Genomic DNA, 21196 nt, shown 5'->3' with positions numbered 1-21196 from the left:
TCTATACATCTGGTATAGAATGGGCTCCTGGAACAATGCCAGGTATATGGGCAATTCAAGCATTTCAAATATGCAACTTTATTCATGAATTTGAATAAATATTGGCAGAAGTTCAGAATTTCTAAAGACAATAACTACAAAATATTAAAAAGCGAGATTAACTTAGAATGCCAATAGAATAAGTCTCTGTTCTTACATTTGCTAAGTGCAGTAATATTTGGACAATGCACACACAAAAACAGCAATACTGCCCAAAATAAGATATAATATGGAGAGAAAACAATTAGAAAAAAAACTTATGTCCTCCCACCATATTTCCTGCATCATATTGGATGCATTGATGCATTTACCTTTTCCTGTAGTTTTTTTTTCCCAGCTGACATTCCCCCTGACCAAGATCAGATTTTCCTGGAACACAACACAAACAAAAATGGAAGGATCTGCTTTCCTTTTTCAGTCTCTTTTCTATTCTACTGCTTCAACCATACTGTATTTAGGCAGGAGAGGAACAATGTTGAGTGGCAGATATCTGTGAATTTATAAATTCATTTAAATAGCAGCAAAAAGCAAGCCTGAGAAATTTCAATACTACCTTGGCTTTGGATATATGAACTTCTAATTACTTTCAGGAAAATACATTCTGAAAGAACATTTTTCCTCCAATATTGCTATTTTCATTTCAAGGGAGACCTCATTAACATGGGGAAATAACCTCAGAAGCAAAACACTTCTCTAGTTCAGGTCAGAGGTAAAAGAAGATCACAAACATTTTTCCAAGTCCACTTAGTCCCCAAACTGTTCTGCTTCCCCAGATTTCTGTTTATGTTATTTTAAAAGTGCATTAATTGCATTTACACCTGTTATGTATTCATGTTTGTACCTTTAAATATTTGAGCGGGAAATCAGCACGTTGCTGATTGGTCGAAGCCTCCAGCAGAACTGTATAAAAGGAGAGGTTTTTCCCCCAGCCTGTTGCTGGGTTCACCCTATATTAAAGAGCTGTTGTCACTACCCTGGTCTCCAGCCTCGTTACTTCCAGAACCTAACATTGGCGACGAAGGTGGGATCTCGAGGCTGAGGAGAACCAGAACCGAGCTGAAGCACGATAGACCCGAACCCAGCAAATCCAGGGCAGAAAAGAGGAGATGGCCAGTTACACTCCGCCCGCACCGTTCGACCCGGCTAAGGAAAAATGGGGGACGTATATGACCCGTTTCGAAAGTTTCCTAGAAGCCAACGAACTGCACGGAGTTCCAGACAACCGAAAAAGGGCTTATTTCTTAAGCCACTGCGGTCCGGAGATCATCGACATCGCGGAAGCCCTGGCAGAGCCAACGCCGTTGCAGTCGGTGTCGTGGCCAACTTTACAGACTTTATTAAAAAACCACTTCGCACCAACGCCGTCCAAATACGTGCGGCGGTTTGAATTCGGAGAGCGAAGGCAGATGGAGGGCGAGTCCATCGGTGACTACATGGCCGCCCTAAGAAGAGCGTCCAAGGACTGCGGATACCGTGACCTAGACGAAGTGCTCCTCGAGCAACTCATCCGAGGGGCCAAAGACATCCGTTTGCGGCGACGGCTGCTAGCGAAGAGCAACCTAACGCTAGCCAACGCTCTGGACGAAGCCAGAGCACATGAAATGTCATCCCAAGCGGCAGAGACACTGCAGAAGCCGGTCCCACAACAGGCGAGCGCGAAGGCAACTCCGGTGCACCAGGAGGAGGTTCAGACCGAATCCGACGGGGAAGACGAGGAAGGGGTCTGCCGCACCGAGAAACGCGACAAAGGGGACCGAGACGAATGCGGAAGCTGCGGGGGTCAACACCAGCGACAACGATGCAAGTTTAAAGACGCAACATGTCGGCGGTGTGGGAAGAAAGGGCACCTAGCTCAAGTTTGTCGAGCGGCCCAACCTTCCCGCCGAAAATTCAAATCGGCCAATCAGAGCGCGGAATCGTCAAGGCGACCCGCGATTGGCTCAAACAAAAAAGGCGCGGATTCCAACCAAACAACTGTGGTCATAGGCCGCGCCTCGACCAAAGTGGAGAAGAAGATCTTCACCAAGCCAAAAATAGAGGGAGTACGGTGCCGGCTTGAAGTAGACACGGGATCAGCGATCACCATCATGTCCTGGGACACTTTGGCGAAGTCGCTGCCGTCCGTCGGGAAGCGCCACCTGCAAGCACAACGGCTACGAGTGCACGACTACCAGGGGAATCGCATCCCTGTTCGAGGGACCACCTCCGTCCGAGTCGAGTACGGACCACATAAAAAGACCCTGCCCATCACGATCGCCGAAGGAACTCTGCCCAGTCTGTTGGGACTAGACTGGTTTCGTGCCCTGGGCATGGGAGTGACTGGCATCTACAGAAGTGACTGTAACCTGAAAGACATTCTCTTTAACGAGTTCGAAGATGTCTTCAAGGACTGCCTGGGCAAGTACAAGGGAACCCCTATTTCCTTCAACTTAGACCCCCAGGTAGCCCCATTAGGCTTAAGGCGAGGAGAGTCCTTTGCCCTAAAACCAAAATCGATAAGGAGCTGGATAAGCTCATTAATCAGGGGATTTTGGTGCCAGTCGATCACGCAAAGTGGGAGACGCCAATCGTCACCCCCATAAAACCGGACGGGTCAATTAGAATTTGCGCTGACTACAAGGCGACGCTTAACAAAGCCTTACAGAAAAGCGCTTACCCGGTTCCCGTGGTGCAACACTTATTGCACTCTTTGGGGCAAGGGCAAGTCTTTGCAAAGTTAGACTTGGCCCAAGCCTACCAACAACTGCCAGTAGACGCCCGCACAGCCGAAGCCCAAACGATTGTGACGCACAGGGGGGCCTTCAAGTGCACCCGATTGCAATTTGGGGTCAGTGTGGCACCAGGGCTGTTCCAAAACCTGATGGAACGACTACTGCAGGGGCTCCCAGGGGTAGTTCCCTACTTCGATGATGTCCTAATTTCAGGGGAAAACATGGAGGAATTGGGGGAGCGGTTAAGAAAGGTCTTGAGCATTTTCCGGACAGCGAATTAAAAGTCAAGACAAACAAATGTCAGATAGGGGTCGAATCCGTCGATTTCTTGGGCTACCGGATAGACAAGAAAGGAATTCACCCTACTGAGAGCAAGGTTAAGGCAATTAGGAAGGCTCCAGCGCCCAAAAACAAAGCAGAGCTGCAGGCATTCCTGGGATTGGTTAATTTTACGCGGTCTTTTAAAGAACAAAGCAACTGCTATGGAACCGCTGCATAGGCTCTTAGGAAAAATACTGTTTGGTCTTGGGGAAAGTCAGAAAATAGGGCTTTTGAAGCAGTAAAGAACCTGCTCTCAAGTGATAGCCTGCTCATCCAATATCACGACTCATTACCCCTAGTGCTGGTTTGCGATGCCTCCCTTATGGGGTGGGGCTGTACTCAGCCATAGACTTCAAACGGCACAGAAGCCCCTATAGCGTTCTACTCTAGAACGATGTCCTCCCAGAGAGGAACTACAGCCAATTAGACAAAGAAGCACTAGCCATTGTGTCAGGGGTCAAAAATTCCACGAGTATGTTTTTGGGCGGAATTTTGAAATCGTGACTGACCACAGACCGCTACTAGGGATACTGGCTGGCGATCACCAACGCCTGTGGCACTTTCGCCACGCTTGACCCGTTGGACTATATTCTTAGCCGCTTACTCGTACAAGCTGCAGCATCGACCAGGAAAAGAAGTGGGGCATGCAGACGCGTTAAGCCGATGCCCACTACCAGGGGCGACCGAAGACCCCACTCCGGGGACGCCCATCCTACTTATTGACTCGTTGGACTCTGGCCCAGTCACATCTAAGGAAGTGGCTCGGCATCATACCGACATTGTGTTAAGGACTGTACTCGGTTGGGTACAGAGAGGGTGGCCCGCTGCGCCGGGCGAACGGTTCAAAGAATTTGTTAAAAAACGAGATGAGCTCTCGGCTCAAGGGGGGTGCCTGTTATGGGGTGATCGTGTAATAATTCCTGATAAGCTAAGGGGAAAGGTATTGGACCTCCTCCACGAGGGTCACCCAGGATCCTAAGGATGAAGGGTTAGCTAGAAGCTATGTATGGTGGCCACTCATGGACGCAGAGATTGCTGAGAGGGTAGGGAAATGCCAAGCTTGCCAAGAGTCCAGACCTCTACCCCCAACGGCCCCAGTCAGAGAATGGGAAAAGCCCCAAGGGCCCTGGTCAAGAATCCACATTGATTTTGCTGGCCCTTTCCACGGCCAAACATTCCTAGTGGTTGTGGATGCATTTTCTAAATGGTTGGAGATCATAATCATGAAATCCACTACGGCCGAAGCAGTAATCGCAACTCTGCGCCACCTATTCGCAACTCACGGGTTGCCGGACACTCTGGTGTCCGACAATGGGCCCCAATTCACGGCAGCCCAGTTTGAAGAATACCTGGCAGAGGAAGGCATCCGACATGCCCTCTCTGCGCCTTTCCACCCTGCGTCGAATGGCCTTGCAGAGCGTTCCGTCCGGAGCGCTAAGGAGGCATTGTCCAGGCCCAAGCCAGGTGACTGGCAAACAAAAATAGACTTTTTCCTAGCCGTCCAGCACAGAACCCCAAGCACGGCCACCGGGAAAAGCCCAGCCGAATTGCTAATGGGACGGAAACTCCGGTGCTCACTTGACCGTTTGAACCCCCATTACACACCCGAGGGTTACAAGGGGGAACTAGAAAAGACAAGGGAAATGAGCATAGGCGACCGGGTGTGGGCCCGAAACTATGGGGACGGCCCTAGTTGGTTCGCAGGACAAATAATAAAGATAACCGGCCCAAAATCGTACGTGGTAGAGCTACCAGACAACCGAGTGTGGAGGCGCCACATAGATCAGTTAAGAAAACGAATAACTGACCAAACCGAACCAAAGGAAACAGATCATGACCAATACCAATTTGAATCCACAGCTGACAATGACCCGGGGGAGGCGCAAGACTTAGCTGAGGTCCCAGAGTTCCAGCGACGCCATCAGGTCCCCGAGGGAAGCAGCAGGGAAAGTTCCAAAATTAATCCAAGGCCGGATGGCCAAGAAAAAGAGTCGGCCAATAATCCGGAGCCCGTTGGCCCAGAGAAAGAGCTGGGAGGAGAAAACAGCCCCTCCGACCAGCTCAAAACACCACCCAGAACTGAACCGCGCAGGTCAGAAAGAACTAGGAGACGCCCAGGTTATTTGCGTGACTACGTCGAAAAATAACATGTAAATAAATATGTAAATAGAGGCAAAGTGTTTTCTGGGAGGGGAGGAGTGTTATGTATTCATGTTTGTACCTTTAAATATTTGAGCGGGAAATCAGCACGTTGCTGATTGGTCGAAGCCTCCAGCAGAACTGTATAAAAGGAGAGGTTTTTCCCCCAGCCTGTTGCTGGGTTCACCCTATATTAAAGAGCTGTTGTCACTACCCTGGTCTCCAGCCTCGTTACTTCCAGAACCTAACAACACCAATGATGCCAAAAATGGTTGTACCTAAATTGGAAGGTTTTCTGACTAAAGAACTTTGAAGCTCTTTGCTTTCTTTTCAACAGATTTGTGATAGAAAAGTCACCACATTCTCCTAAATTAGTATTGGAAAGTGACATGTAGCAATCAAAATCTTACTTCCAGTAGAGGGATTAATATTATTTTAGTACCAGTTCTGTGGGCATGGCTTGGTGGAGGTGGCAGGGGAAAGATACTGTAAAATCTCCATTCCCCCCCCCACTCCAGAGGAAGGTTACTGCAAAATCCCCATTTCCTCCCAATCAGCTGGGACTCGGGAGGCAGAGAATAGATGGGGGCAGGGCTAGTCAGAGGTGGTATTTACCGGTTCTCTGAACTGCTCAAAATTTCCTCCACCGCTTCTCCAGAACTGGTCAGGACCTGCTGAATACCACCTCTGCTTACATGGTAGGAAAAGCATCCTGGTTTGATTTCGAAGCTTTTGATTTAATGTTTTCATGGTAAATATGGCTTATGCAATATTAAAATACTTTGTAAAAACTTTCTGCGCTTGCAATTGCAACAGAGCTGAACAGCAACATGGTAGTAAATGGAAAGGAGTAGAACCTCATGATCAAACTACTGCAGTGTATTTGAAGTTGGCTTCTAAGCCAGCTCCTGATTAATTACTGCAATAAATCCCAAAGCATTTAGCTCAGCTTTTGCTGTAACGATACTGCCTTTTGCCACTAAATTTTGAAACTTCTTTAGTATGTCAGTGTGTCCATCGTGGCAGAGGGCACCCTTTTATTTCAAGAATGGTTTTCTCTTTTAATACGATTTGTTGCTACACTGAGAATGATCTAGCATATCACCAGGTTTTTTTTTCCCAGGCACAGGAGAAACTTGAATTCTTTTTCTTCCTACTGGCATGCATCAAAAGAGGGCTTGTCACTTTTTCCTCTGGGGAGATACATAAGCTATTTCTGAACTTGAAGCTTACATATCTCTTCAAGGGAGCACCTCCTTCATATGCTAAAACATTGAAATATGAAGGCGAGGGGGAAAATATTTAAGACGTTTGCACTTTCTTCTCTGTGAATTAGATGACAGGACCTATATCCTTCCATTAAATAGAACTGAATAAAATATGCTCCTCCACATCAGGAAATTTTTAAAAAGAGTCATCATGATCGTAGTTTCTCAGGATACTCATTCATGGAAAGGAAAAATGAAAGATCAAAAAAAAAAAGGATTTGGAGGATTTGAAACCAGAGTACACATCCTGGCTCATATTTTTTTCAACAATTGTAATGCAGAAAACTCTTTTAAAAAATAAATCACAATCCTCTCTGTCACATTTTTGATGTGCCAAAGAAGAAGAAGAAAGCCACTTTATAAATAATCATAAGTACATAATAGAAATGCGGCTCCAGAAGCATCATTACTTTTCACCTTTTAGTCAATTGACTATTAGGGATATGAAATATGTAAGTACTAGGCTAGAACTTCCCTCGTGTGTTTCTTCCTTTATCTCTGCTCTGCTTCCTGATTGGGAGATGGGTACTCTTACACTCTTCCCTTTATTGTATTTTCTATAGAAAAAAATAAAATATTTCCTTCTTGATTTTTCTCTGTCTCTCTCACTGTGAGGACAGAAAGCTCAGAGATTTAGGATTTCTATCATAGCATGTAATTTCCTTAATTAACTTTATTGGGGAGTCCTTAAACATCTATCTAGAATACTGGTTATGGGTTTGGTTCTATTCACACACGTATATTCTGATACATGAGAGAAACAACTAGAAGACTGTAGCCAGAGTCATCTTTTCCCCCTACATTATGTACGTCACATAATGACAAAATTCATAATGGCTTTGGTAACACAAACTTCCAAAAAAATAATTTTAATCACCAAGCTAACTGGAGATTCAACAGCATAAATCAATATCATGATTCCTGCTTCTTCCTCGTAGGTTAATGTGGAAAGAATTTAGTAGTAGATGTTTCATAATACATCAGGTTATATCAGCCAAAACACTTCTTTTCATAACTCACTGCTCGTTGATGAGATTTAAATATTACAACCAAGCAAGCTTAAGAATATCTGTTCCATTGCTTAATGAGAAACAGAACTGAGTTGTCCCTAGTTTCATTTAAAAAAATATTTTGACGTGACTTTCAGGCAAAGCAACTGAAGAATTTCAAGGCAAGGTACAAGTGTTTCAAAATAACCAATGATATTTGTTTACATGCAAATCCTTAAACAAATATTGAGCTTCAAATAAAAATTAAAAGATACTTTGGAGATACTACTCAAACCTACCCTCAAGAGTAAATCTCTTTGTTCTTGGGAATAAATGAATCTTCTTTCCTACAATATGTCTAGATTTCATTTTTGATCTGCTCTTGCACCATACTCAGGAATGGGCTGCTAGGGGTTCACAGGGGTTCGGGAGAACCTCTAGCTCAGATTCTGTGTAGTTCAGAGAATCCCCAAATCCCACTCCTGGCTAGCCCCACCCACCCCTCTCCTCCCAGGAGTTCCCACATGGCCTGTTTTGGATGCAGGCAAGTGCAGAGCGTGCAGGAAAGCTTGGGGGGGAGGAGGCTGTTTTCACCCTCCCAGAGGCTCCAGGAAAGCCTCTGGAGCCCAGGGAGGGCAAAAACACCACCCCACCATAGTGCAGGAGGCTGACTAGGTCACGCCCACCATGGCCACGCCCACCCAGCAACTGGGCAGAGAACCCCTTGCTAAAAATTTTGAAGCCCACCCCTGGCCATATTGGCTCATGGAACTCCCAAATTATTCTTCTAACAATTGGTACCCTGGAGTAGACGGGACATAAGACTAACCTAGCCAGTGGACTCAGCCCAATAAGTGTTTTCCTTGCCAGCATCAGACATTTTATTTGTTTGTTCCCAGATTCTGCCCATTTGGCAATGGTAGCAAAGGGGTCTTTTGAGCCCAGACAGCTGTTTGAAAAGAAGAAGCTTGGAAAGTACCTCCAAATTTCTGTTGTTTATGCTCAGAAAGTGTGTGTGTGTGTGCGCACACACACACACACACACACACGCATGCATTCTGGACAAGTTACCAGCCTGAACAAGATTATTGAAATAGAAGAGGAGGGACCCGGAAGTCCTCCCAGGCAAAAGAGTGCCTAGAATTGTTAACGGTTTTAGTGGGAAGTGAAACCAAATGTCTGTGGAATTGTAATGTTACAAGGCAGCTAGAATGGTCTCCTATGATTTGGGAAATCCAGATTCACATCTTTAGTTGCCATAAAAATTTAATTTGGGCCCTTGGGCCAAATATCAATTCTTAGTTTCACCTATCTCACATAGTAATTGGAATAATAAAATTTTGAAGCCAATGTTCTGTTGTATACTGTAGGTAACATCTACTATTTCAGACTGCTTCTTCATAAAGGATAAAGGAGCCAGTATTTTTCAAATCATTGAAGATACATAATGGACATATCTTTCCCTCACTGTGAAATGTCTGTTGAGAGAGGATTGCTGCAAGCTGATTATTAGCAACAAACTATAGAACAGGGGTCTCCAACCTTGGCAACTTTAAGACTTGTGGACTTCAACTCCCAGCAAAGCTGGCTAATGAATTCTGGGAGTTGAAGTCTACAAGTCTTAAAGTTGCCAAGGTTGGAGACCCCTGCGATAGAAGACACCAAAAGAACAAGAATCTCCAGAGTAATAAAAGATTTGTCATCATGCTAACAAGCACTGATGTCAACAATCCACAATTGTGGAACCTTTTCAAAAATGCAATGTCTGAAGATTTTTTTTCCAAATCAATGATCCTACTATTATGATAAGTGACATAGTGAACAAGCTGCTCTGTAAAAAAAAAATCATGCAGATAGTTCTTGACTTACAACTTTTGTTTAGTGACCATTCAAAGTTAAGATACTGAAAAAGCTGACTTATGACTGTTTGTCACACTATGACTGTTGCAGCATGGCCATATGATAAAAATTCAGATGCTTGCCAACTGCTTCATATTTATGATGGTTGCAGTGTCCTGGGTCAAGTGGGGAAGCCAGATTCATTTAATAACCATCTTAATTATTTAACACTGCAATGATTTACTTAACAGCAGTGGCAAGAAAGGTACTAAAATGGGACAAAGCTCATTTAACAACTTCTCATTTAGCAACAGAAATTTTGGGTTCAGTTGTGTTTGTAAATTGAGAACTACCTGTACTTATGGAAAAGCTTTGTCAAATTTCAGTTAAAAATGTGATTGAGTTGAAGAAGATATTCTGAGTTCTTACTGGATGTTGGAGAAGACAAAATCTAGAAAAATTGAAATGATAAAATAGAATTAAATATAAAGATATGGTTCTGCCAGCAAGAACTATGCATAGGAAGAATGTATACATTGCATCTACCCAACATATGATAATCCTGTAGAACTATTTTCACAGAACTCTATTTTGGTTTCCTTCAATGAAATGATAAAATAAATTCTATATGTAGTAACCACTTACCTGGAATGATAAAAGAATGTTCCCTTTAATATTGTCAGTAAAAGAGCTAACATTACTTATCATATTTTTCGGAGTATAAAATGCACTGGAGTATAAGACACCCCTTAGCTTTTGGGGAGGAAAATAAGAAAAAAGCTGATTGGCAGGTGGATTGGCCTCCCGGAATACCCCCAATCAGCTGTTCCCAGAGGTGAATCATAGCAAACAGGTTCCTTGGTTGTGAGCTCTATGTCTTGCTCTTTTTTTTTTTTTTTTTTGCTTTTTTTTCTGCCTCTGAAACTTTGTTTCAGAAAAAACTTTTTTCTGCCTCTGAAAACTTCTAAAGCTCTGAAACAGAGCTTCAAGAAAAAAGCCTCTGAAGCTCCATTTGGGGCTTTTTTTCTAAGCTCCATGAAGCTCTGTTTGGGGCTTTTTTTTAAGGTCCATGAAGCTCCATTTGGGGCTTTTTTTCTGAAGATGTTTGTGATACTTTTTTCAGCCTCTGAAACCTCTGTTTGAGAAGCTGGGCAGGGCTACATTCGGAGTATAAGACGCACCCAGATTTTCACCCTCTTTTTTTGTGGAAAAAGGTTCATGTTATACTCTGAAAAAATACGGTATTTTCCAGTTGAACTTTCTGGACTGCCACCACAGAAATTAGAACCGAACACAGGATCTCCCATCATTTTAATGACGAATTTGGATCTTCTGAGGCTTTTCATGGAACACAGATGATCATGGGAAAACTCCACAAGAATCTCATTTAATCAAAGATAAACATTGGTGTATTCAAAAATGACATTGTCGTAATTCCACGAATTATGTTCAATGTGTCAAAAGATGATGTCTCTTTTCAGCAGGCACAATTCCCAAAGCAGTCTTGCTTTGCTCTCACTATACAAAGCACTGATTTATCGGGGAAAAAATAGTGTTACGGCTTAGTCAAATATCTGTCACTCTGAATTGAGGCAAAAGAGTTGAAAACACTGGAGTATTCTTTAAAAAAGAAAAATCAACCACAAATGTCATTAAAAGTGTCCTTTGTTAAATGAAAAACTTCTATATTTGTCTTGTTACACATCTTTCTTTAATAAAATGTTTTCTTCTAATTTTAAAACCAAAACAATTGCAATTAGCTTGTAATCATTCTGTTTGTCTGTTTAGATAAGAAAATATCTCTGAAAAGATAACCCAGTAGGTCACAGGTTGTTTAGGACTCAGCTAACACCAAGCAAACTGTGTTATGGCTTAGAGCAGTGAAGAAATTCAATCATAGTTAAATGGAGTTCCAATTCCCAAACTGTAGTTATACAGACTGGATAGTCGTTTTAATATACCTAGATATTCTGGATTCTAATGGTTGCATTTTCTCTGAAGACAATCAGAAAGTAATGCATTTACTGTTAAAATGTCCCATTTAATAATAACTCTTCTAAATGACAACATAGTTTATCTGTATTACTAGCAGTCTGGACAACATAATTACTAAGTAGAAACAAATAAGCTGGAACTCATAAAGCATTTGTCTGAGCATTAGTTATTTTTATAATGTTTTTCCTGGTTAGCGTTTAAATTAAACATCATTAATTTAGGCTACAATTTAATTATGCTGGAAGAATGTATTTGGAATATTCAGTATGATTAGCATACTCCGTCATTGTCACTGTGCACTTCATCATGTCCTGGAAATAACACATTACGAAGATGAACTTTATACCCATTAGCAGATGCCCTTTGGCTATCTTGTGTTTGAATGAGAACGCAAAGATAAAAAAACATTTTAAAGAATATCATCAGGTTTTAAAGACATCCAGATAACACATACAATGTTATTTGAGTTCCAACTCTCTCTAAAAAAATTAATACATATTCTCTGCCATATTGGCTAAGCCCCTCTTCTGTTGTCTATTGTCCTGCAGATCTGTCATCATACAAGGTGGTACATATTAAGTGAACTAATCTAGCATATCTGGAGGCACCTTGGCTGATGAAATCAGGACTGGTATTAAGATAATTAACATAAAAGCTCATGAAAGCTCTGCTTTCTCACTACCAAATTAGGTTCCATCAGCATCCAAGGATTAGGGTTGGGGGATGGGTAAAAAGCTCCATTTCTTTTGTATGTAATCAACATTTCATATTTGTATAAAGGGGTGGAGGTTCAGTTACACTGCCATGACCACCATCCTGACTTTTTCTTACCTCTTACACACACTGCTGCTAGGTTTACACATTGTGCTATACCCTGGTTAAATATGGTTGATGAATGTATACCATGATCAGTTGGGGATCAGACAAATTATACAATTTACTAGTGGCTAGATTTGTACTTCGTAATTAGTGAAATCCAAACTTATGGCTTTGTGGAGAAATAGATCACTTGTGGTCACAAGTTTCTCTTTTTATAACCTCTCAGAATACTTTTTAGTTATGGCTACTGAAAATTGAGAGCATTTTTTGACTATTTTGAAGTGAACACTAAAATAAACCCCCTGCACACAGAAAAAAAAGATGGCTCCCTTCCCACCTTCTTGGTTTAACCGCCTGCAAAATGTTAAGGAAGGCCTTTAACCACTGCCAGTTTACCCACCCTCTAGCAGAGCCATCTTTTATGAAGACTGTTTTCATGTGCAAAATACTTTATCTCAGAGAGCTGCTATGACTGCAAACTCAGAGGTCTCTAAATGTTTGTAGCTCCTTTTCATATCCCTGGTGTGTATCCATACCGGAGCTGTTTTCAGACATTAATATTGTATTCTGTGCCTCTGATTCTGACACCTTTTAATTCCATTACCAGTTTGAGGGATTTGTATTTAAGATTGGAAATATTTTCTGTTCAATTAGCCCATAGTCACCTGATGCTTCCATCTGAAAACTTTCATTAGCTATGAAGACTTATAAGATGTCAGGCCCCAAATCAAGAATGACATATTACTTTATTATTTAACCATAAATAGGCCTTCTGTAGAATAATACCTTCACTCTGGAATACTTTCCTCTAAAATTCATATAATGCTTGTCATAGGTATGAATCCAAACCATTGGCTCTTCAGTTCCTCATAACCCATTGACTACAAAGCAGCTGATGAAGTTACCTAATTAGGTAATGAAACATCTACAGTCTGCTGTCAGGGTTCCAAGTAATAGATCCAAGCAAACAACCAAGCTCAGTGAGCTTTAAGGACTCTACAAAACAGATATTATTTGTTTAGATTCAATTTTATTCTGTTCAACCCCATCCATTTAATCAAATCTTTTCATTCTTTTGTTGATGTTTTATCCTTACTTTTGGATTTTTATAGTTCTGTGCTGACCTCTTTTTAAAGTCTTTTAATGATTGACTGAACATAGAATAGAATAGAATAGAATTTTTATTGGCCAAGTGTGATTGGACACACAAGGAATTTGTCTTGGTGCATATGCTCTCAGTGTACATATAAGAAAAGATACCTTCATCAAGGTACAACATTTAATGATGGTCATAGGGTACAAATTTAACACTTAATGATACAATACTTAATGATAGTCATAGGCTACAAATAAGCAATCAGGAAACATTAATCCAAAATTATTATTTAACAACTTTAATTTTGTTGAATAATGAAAAAATGTTCAAATAGTATTGCAGGCTGCCATAATGTTAAGAAAACCAGATATTAAATGTTTCAAAATAATCATCTTATTCTCATATATTGTCTTATCTTTTATATGTTTGACAAAGAAAATATTTACCTAGTTAATATGAATATAAAACACTATTCCTAAAAGAAGTTTTCTAAGATGTATGTTATATACAATTATTATTTAACAGAAGTAATATTTAATTGTTTGTGAATATTTATAATGATTTTTCTTAGAATGTTTTTCAGCATAACCCACTTTAGAAATGATACTTTCAGATTTGGATTGTAGCTATTCTGTTTTGCAGTTAATTGTCTTGGTAATTTAGAACTGTTGCCAATAGGCTACTGACCAACACAAACAGCAAATATTCCATCTGGTTTTGTTCTCATGTAAATATTTGCTTGCTGTGCATGACAAGAACACACCAATAACAATAGCCTTTTTCATTTATGAAATGAATAGATATTCCACTTATTAGTGGAGAAAGTTGACATTGTGCCTAATGTAGTTCTTCCTCTTCAATTCCATATATTTTGCAGATACTTTCTTTTTAGGTGAGCAAATAGTGTTCTCCAAATCCTTTTAAAACACCCCAAATTTCAGGAAACCACATGTCTTCTGAATAGTTTTTATTCCAGAGCTATAATTGCACTCAACAATGAACTAAAAGGCCACCATCAATGAGCTGTAGGATAGCATTATTTGGTCTGTTGTGTGGATGCTTGGGTGGTTTAAGAATGGGGAATTTTTGGTGGGTGGGGGTGTGTCTGGGAATTGTCATGTGTGTTGGGCTGATCTCTGGGTGTTATGTGAATTTCGTTGTATGGGTATACTGTGCATATACGTACAATGACAATAAACTTTATATTATATTATAAATCTCCAAAAGATACTCAGAATCTTTTTACAATACTCCAAATATTCTAACTTTTTTTTTAAAAAAAGAAAGAAAGTCTTTTAAAACTACTTCTTAAAATCATTCTTATGATAAATTTCAGAGATGTTTCAAAGCAGAAATCCAGAATGGTGACCTCATTTCCATGGATTCAATTTTCCCACTCATTTTCAAGGAAAGTTACATGCAAGATTGGTTCATACATTGAAATAAATGGTGAAGACGATAATCATAAAAGAGCTTCATGCCTTCTGATGATTATTTGGTCAGTAAAATAATATTCCTTCTCATCTAGAGATAATGATACTTAACTGTTTAATAATTCTGTTATTAATAAAATGATCCTGTTATAACTACTTACATTAACTATGAAGGAATCCCTGGAGGCTTCCAAATTAATATTTTTTCTCTGAAATTCTAATTCTTTGTGCCTTCATTTTTCTTTCTTTTTTAAGGAAAAAAATAGTTCCACTGCAATATTTTCTAAGCAATCTTTGTCTTCTTCTCTCTTTACAATTTCTGACTTTATATTATTACTATAAGTCACAGTTTCCTGTTTCTAAGTATTTTTCTTTGTAAATCCAGTTTATATAATTTCCTCCTGTTGATTTGTAATATTTAGATACCCGAACATTTGTTGTTTTGGTTTTTATACGCACTCGTGACGTCTCGCCTGGATTACTGCAATGCTCTCTACATGGGGCTCCCCTTGAAGGGCATCCGGAGGCTGCAGTTAGTCCAGAATGCAGCTGCGCAGGTGATAGATGGAGCCCCTCGTGGCTCCCGTATAACACCCATCCTGCGCAGACTGCACTGGCTACCTGTGGCCTTCCGGGTGCGCTTCAAGGTCTTGGTGACCACCTTTAAAGCACTCCATGGCATTGGGCCGGGTTATTTACGGGACCGCCTACTGCTACCGAATACCTCTCACCGACCCGTGCGCTCTCACAGAGAGGGTCTCCTCAGGGTGCCGTCAGCGAGGCAATGTCGTCTGGCGACGCCCAGGGGAAGGGCCTTCTGTGGGGCTCCCACCCTTTGGAACGAACTACCCCCCGGACTCCGTCAGCTTCCGGACCTTCGGACCTTCCGCCGCGGGCTTAAAACATACTTATTTAATTGTGCAGGACTGAGCTAGATTTTAAATTTATGGGTTTTAATTGGGTTTTATTTGTATATTTTAATTAACGGGCTTTAAAATAAGTTTTTTAATTGTTTTTATTCTGTATTTATGTGTTTTTAAGCACCTGTGAACCGCCCTGAGTCCTTCGGGAGATAGGGCGGTATATAAATATGATTAAATAAAATAAAAATAAAAATAAATAAATATTTCTCTTTTATTATCTGACTCATAAAATAAGCAGGGTGGCTATATAAATTGATTAATTTAAAATAAATAAATATGTAAAAAGCTATTATGTATTAGTAAAGTTATTAATATTTTAAAATTATATCAGATAGAATTTTATAGAAAAACAATGGAAAAGAAAATGTACCCAGGAATTTCAAATTAATATTAATACAAACAGGAAGTGTTATTTGAATTTAGCAAAAAAAAATACAGAAACATTTATCTGTGTAATTTTAAAGTGGCCTTTAGATATTCCCCTTTGTCCTATCTAGGTAGCTGGTTTGTGTGTCATGGCTTGCAATGTTCACTGCTACAAAGCATTGATAGCCAAGATATTGTGAACTTAGAGTTCTGCAGCTTTACAAACATGGATTTACAGGTGAGATTTGCAAAGGAAACTGCGGCCCAAAATGACATCTGAGATCAATCATTGGCAAAAGATTCAGCACCTAAATATAGGATCATCTAAGACTGGGGAAATAACATGGTAGCTTGAGATGTCACCCCTGAATGCTCAAGTACTTGCCCAAGGCAACTGACTTCTCCAGGGTGGGGTTTTTTTTTTTAAAAGAAATAAAAATAAAATTCTTCCTGTGGACAAATAAAGTAAAGCTCTTTAGCTGCACTTTCAGACTAATGCTATTGACTCCCATGAGCAGATTTAAACTATAAATGATATAAACTATAACTACATAGAAAATAAGTGGGTAATAATATATGGAAATACCTACAGACCAGGGAACTGCCTTCTTTAATATTTCAGGAGAGCAGTCTACTGACAGAAAATAAACATTCTTGGTTTTGAATTGTTATCAGTTGTGTTGTGTTTGGAGGGTTATTGGGGTTTTTTTTTTCTTACTTTGAACATGTTGTATTGGTGTTTGTTTGTTTTTTTCTTTTTAGTATGAACTATTTATTGTATTTTATCTTGCTGTAAGCCATCGGGAGTCTAAATGTTTCACCAGTATACAATTGCAATAAAATAATTAGAACTAAAAAAAATAATTTTCCTCATCTTGCCAGCCAGTTTGCAGAAGATAAGTACCTGTTTTGAACCAGACCCTTCTATAGCCCCTGACATCTTTGTATAAGCATCAGGTAGTTGAGATAGCAATGGCCTCATAGTCTGAGATCCTCTTCTGTTAAAGGATAGTTCAGTCAGAATTGTTAAAAATAGGCTAGATAAGAGGAACCTGGCCTGATACAGCAAGTTATTATTTTTCTGAATTTCAGGAACTCAGATCCTGATGTAGAATTAATATGTTAAAAAATATCATGTTCTATCAACAAATCAATCATTTTAAAGTTCAGTTTTTACAGTTAATTGAATGTTATAAAATATAAACTTGTTTTGGATGCAGTTTTATATATCTGTGGCAGAAAAACTGATATACAAGTTGTTTCCCCAAATCCTCATCATAAATCATCATTTGGACAGTTAATTTGCTGCTGAATGAAATGTTAAAAGCAACACCATACTTTTATACAGTGGGTATGAAATAAATAGATACTCGAGACCTCTGATGCCTGTATAAATTGAGATCTAGTTTATTTAAATAAGTATGGGAAATTAAATAAACTAACACATTTGACGAAAGTAGGAAAGATTGCCTTGACCTGGCTGTTTATGTGCTTGCTAATCACATTGGTGGATAGAAAATACTGTATTCCTTTATGTTGTGTCTGCGTCTAGTGCATAGCTGCAATGTTGAGACAATAATGTTCTAAGGCCATGATGGCGAACCTATGGCACGCGTGCCACAGATGGCATATGGAGCCATATCTCTAGGCACACGAGCATTGCCCTAGCTCAGCTCCAGTGTGCATGCACGTGCCGGCAGGCTAATTTTTGGGCCTTCCAGTCCCAGTGGAAATATGGAAACATGCCATTTCCAGCCTCTGGAGGGTCTCTGGGTGTGTGTGGAGAAGGCCGTTTACATTCTCCCCAAGCTCCAAGAAAGGCTCTGGAGCCTGGGGAGGGTGAAAATGGGCCTACCAGGCCCACCATACCATCGCGTGCCAAAAGCGTTGGGAGCATGGGAGAGTCGCACACACATGCGCAGGGGGTGGGACACATTGAATTATGGGTGTGGGCACGCACGCACACAATCCTCCTGCAGTCCTCCTGCTTTTGGCATGTGCCAGCAAAAAGGTTATCCATCACTGTTCTAAGGGATGACATTAGGAAGTAGGTCTGCCTATCTAAAATTTGTATCCCTATTATAACAATAGCAATAAAATTTATATATTGCCCCATAGTGCTTTACAGTGCTCTCTGGGCAGTTTATAATGTCAGCATATAACTCCCAACAATCCCACTCCTCATTTTACTGACTTTGGAACTGAGCTAGTCAGGATCGAACTGCTGGCAGTCATCAGAATAAGCCTGCAATACTGCATTCTAAGCACTGTGTCACAAGGGGTCTCGGTATTATAAAAGTTTAATATCAATTACTAATATTGTAAAATTATTCTAGGAGTTTATCTTTTGTTCTACTAAACTCTATGTGGCTACTAAAAATTTAGCTCAATATGTTAGGATACTTTTGGGTGGTTATCTATCCACAGTTACAATATACAGTAGTAATGTTTATCTGACACTTCAAAGTACAAAACTTTCCCGTGCAGTTAAAATGTACTGAATGTTATCCATTTTTAACTGTAGCATATTTAGCTAGGAAATTCTGATATGCATTGGAAAATCAAAAATGTTTGTGTGTACCGTCTGTGAGCTCTCATATAAAATAGAGATATTTGAAAAGAAGCAAAGCATTACAAATACATTGTTTTAGTTGTAACCAGGTGTTTTAAAACCCATGTTTTATTTAACATTTCTACCAAAGGCGAAGACTCTGTGTACATATTATCCTGTATTCTTAAGAGAATGTTTAGTTAACATGCAAATATATTTACTTATGCATCCTTATCTGCCTAAGTACTATAAAAATGTTTTTCCCACAAGAGATTGTTGATTAATTACCTACATGTAACCTTTGATTAATTAGCTGATATCCTAAGATAATATCCTTGCACTTTCAGGTGAATTAGTATAAAGAGCCCCAAGAAATTAATTACCATATATCAAAATCAAGCATGACAAGAGTGTGTGCAGATAGAAGTGGAGCTTGAAGAGGGAACAAGACATTATCAGTGCTCTCTTCAAGTAACATTGATACAAGGAGGCTACAGCTGAGACTTCATTTTATCTTAACATTTTAAAGCTATTTTCTGGCCTTCAATTTGACCTTGATGAATTTATTAAACTCTGGAAATATTTGTTCCAATTATATTATCCTATCACTTAGACCAGTCTTTGCTAAAATATTCAAACCTTCAGGAAAATATGTTGTCATTGAAATGAAGAATTCTACAGGAACTTTATCAGTAATATAATTTAGTTTACTTTTGACTTAAAATTTATGGGCACATATGCAAATGCACACACATTACTGTAATTAATTCTAGCTGCAATTATTTTTAAATTTCCTAAAAATGTTGAGAATCCATGGCAGAAATATTATACAACACAACCAACCTAGCCAAATACTCTGAGATCAAAATACCCTGAATTATGGACCTTACCTCACTACTTACTTTCAGTCTGATGGACAAATATACCAAGAAGTCAGAGGATTACTCTCCCACACAAATAATCACAGTATGGATCCAGTATGTAGATGACACTTTTAATAAAAAAGGAACAGCACATCTTCAAAAGAATAAAATTCACAAGAGAAGAAGTAAACAACACACTACTCTTCCTAGATATTCAAAACAGCAGAAGAAACAATGGCAAATTAAAAATGGAAATCTATTTTAAAAAACCACAATAATCAAGTACTTGATGACCAAAGTAACAACTCAACCTCTCACAAAAAGAGCTGTGTAAGACCATTATTCAGATGAGGACAAATGCAGGGTCCTTGGTCCTTAGTGACTATCCCTGGTGATGTTACATAGTTTGGGTAATGAAGACAACCAAGCTCAGAGAGCACCAAGGACCCCTCAGTTCAAACCTGAGCTATACATATTCTCCTTTATGAGCACAAATGCATTGCAGCAAACCAGGACACCAGAAAAAAGGAAAAAGACACATCTTCAAACATCTTATACACACAGCTTTATCAAAACGTGCTTGACCACTCAACCTATTAAAGCACAAGTGATACAAGTTACGGAACGGATAACAGTACCACACATCAAAAACATTTCAAAAACAATTCACAGATTATTACAACCACATGGAATCACCATAGTATACGAGTCCTCCAAAATCTTAAGTAAACTCAGTAGCTCAAGAAGAACCAGTAGCCCAAGAAGAAGAAAAAAACAGCAGTCATTTAGAAAGTACAGTGGAAGGATAGTAACAGCTACTATGTAAGATAGATAGAAGGTGAGCAGAGCACATCCATAAAAATTAACTAGCAATCAGAAAGAGGACATGGTTCCAACTGAGAAATTGTGAACATCCTAGTTAAATCCAAAAAATGTTAGTGAATTCCTAGAAGCATGGTATTCAGAAAAATTAACCATCAATATATACATAGACATAAACTACATTTAGACAATATTCAAAGTGAAACAAAAAATAACAAAACAAAAGAAAGGACATTTCTTCTCCTGGAGCCTACATCCACATAAGCAAAGATTAACACCAAGCAAACACTCAAGCAGAATACATTATCCCAATCAAGGAACTACCAAGGAGAAAACCATACCCTTGAAAAATATACAGGGCAAGTTATTGTATATAAACAGGGACCAAATGCTATACTCATTAGCATTGATGATGTTACCTAGTCAGCTAATGAAATGTCTGCAAGCAAATAACTATGCTCAGAGAACACCAGAAACTGCACAGCTCAAATTCGAACTACACATATTCTCTTATGTTGGATGATCTTTACAACTGAAATGCAGGACTGAATTATAATAAACTTCACTGGAGATCAAAACTTCCCATTTAAGTAGTATATCTATATACTGTATATACTATGCCAAGTATATGGGGGGGATAAACTTAAAATGAGAAATGGTAGGCTTGGGCATGTATTAAAAGAATGCAGGTGTCTTGACAGATTATAAACCCTTTATGTGCTGAAACTGCAACACAATTAATAAAGAAAACCCTAATTTTTTTAAAAAAATGCTATTTTAATACTTCCAGATCATATTTCATTTTGCATTTGGAGTGCAATTTCAGGAAGACATTGAAAGAAAAACTGAAACACATCCATGCTTGAAATAGATTGTTGTTTTAATCAAAACAGAAGATTAAAGGAAAACTTGCTAGGGGTCTTCAAACATCTGAAAGTTATATAGAGTATGGATTAATCTTTGGAAAAACTTGGGACTATTCTTCACTACAGATATTTAAGCATAGGCAAGAGAGACGTCTG

This window comes from Ahaetulla prasina, chromosome 1, assembly GCF_028640845.1.
Source record: "Ahaetulla prasina isolate Xishuangbanna chromosome 1, ASM2864084v1, whole genome shotgun sequence".
Lineage (NCBI taxonomy): Eukaryota > Metazoa > Chordata > Lepidosauria > Squamata > Colubridae > Ahaetulla > Ahaetulla prasina.
The sequence above is the reverse complement of the archived record's forward strand: the minus strand, read 5'-3'. Positions refer to the sequence as shown.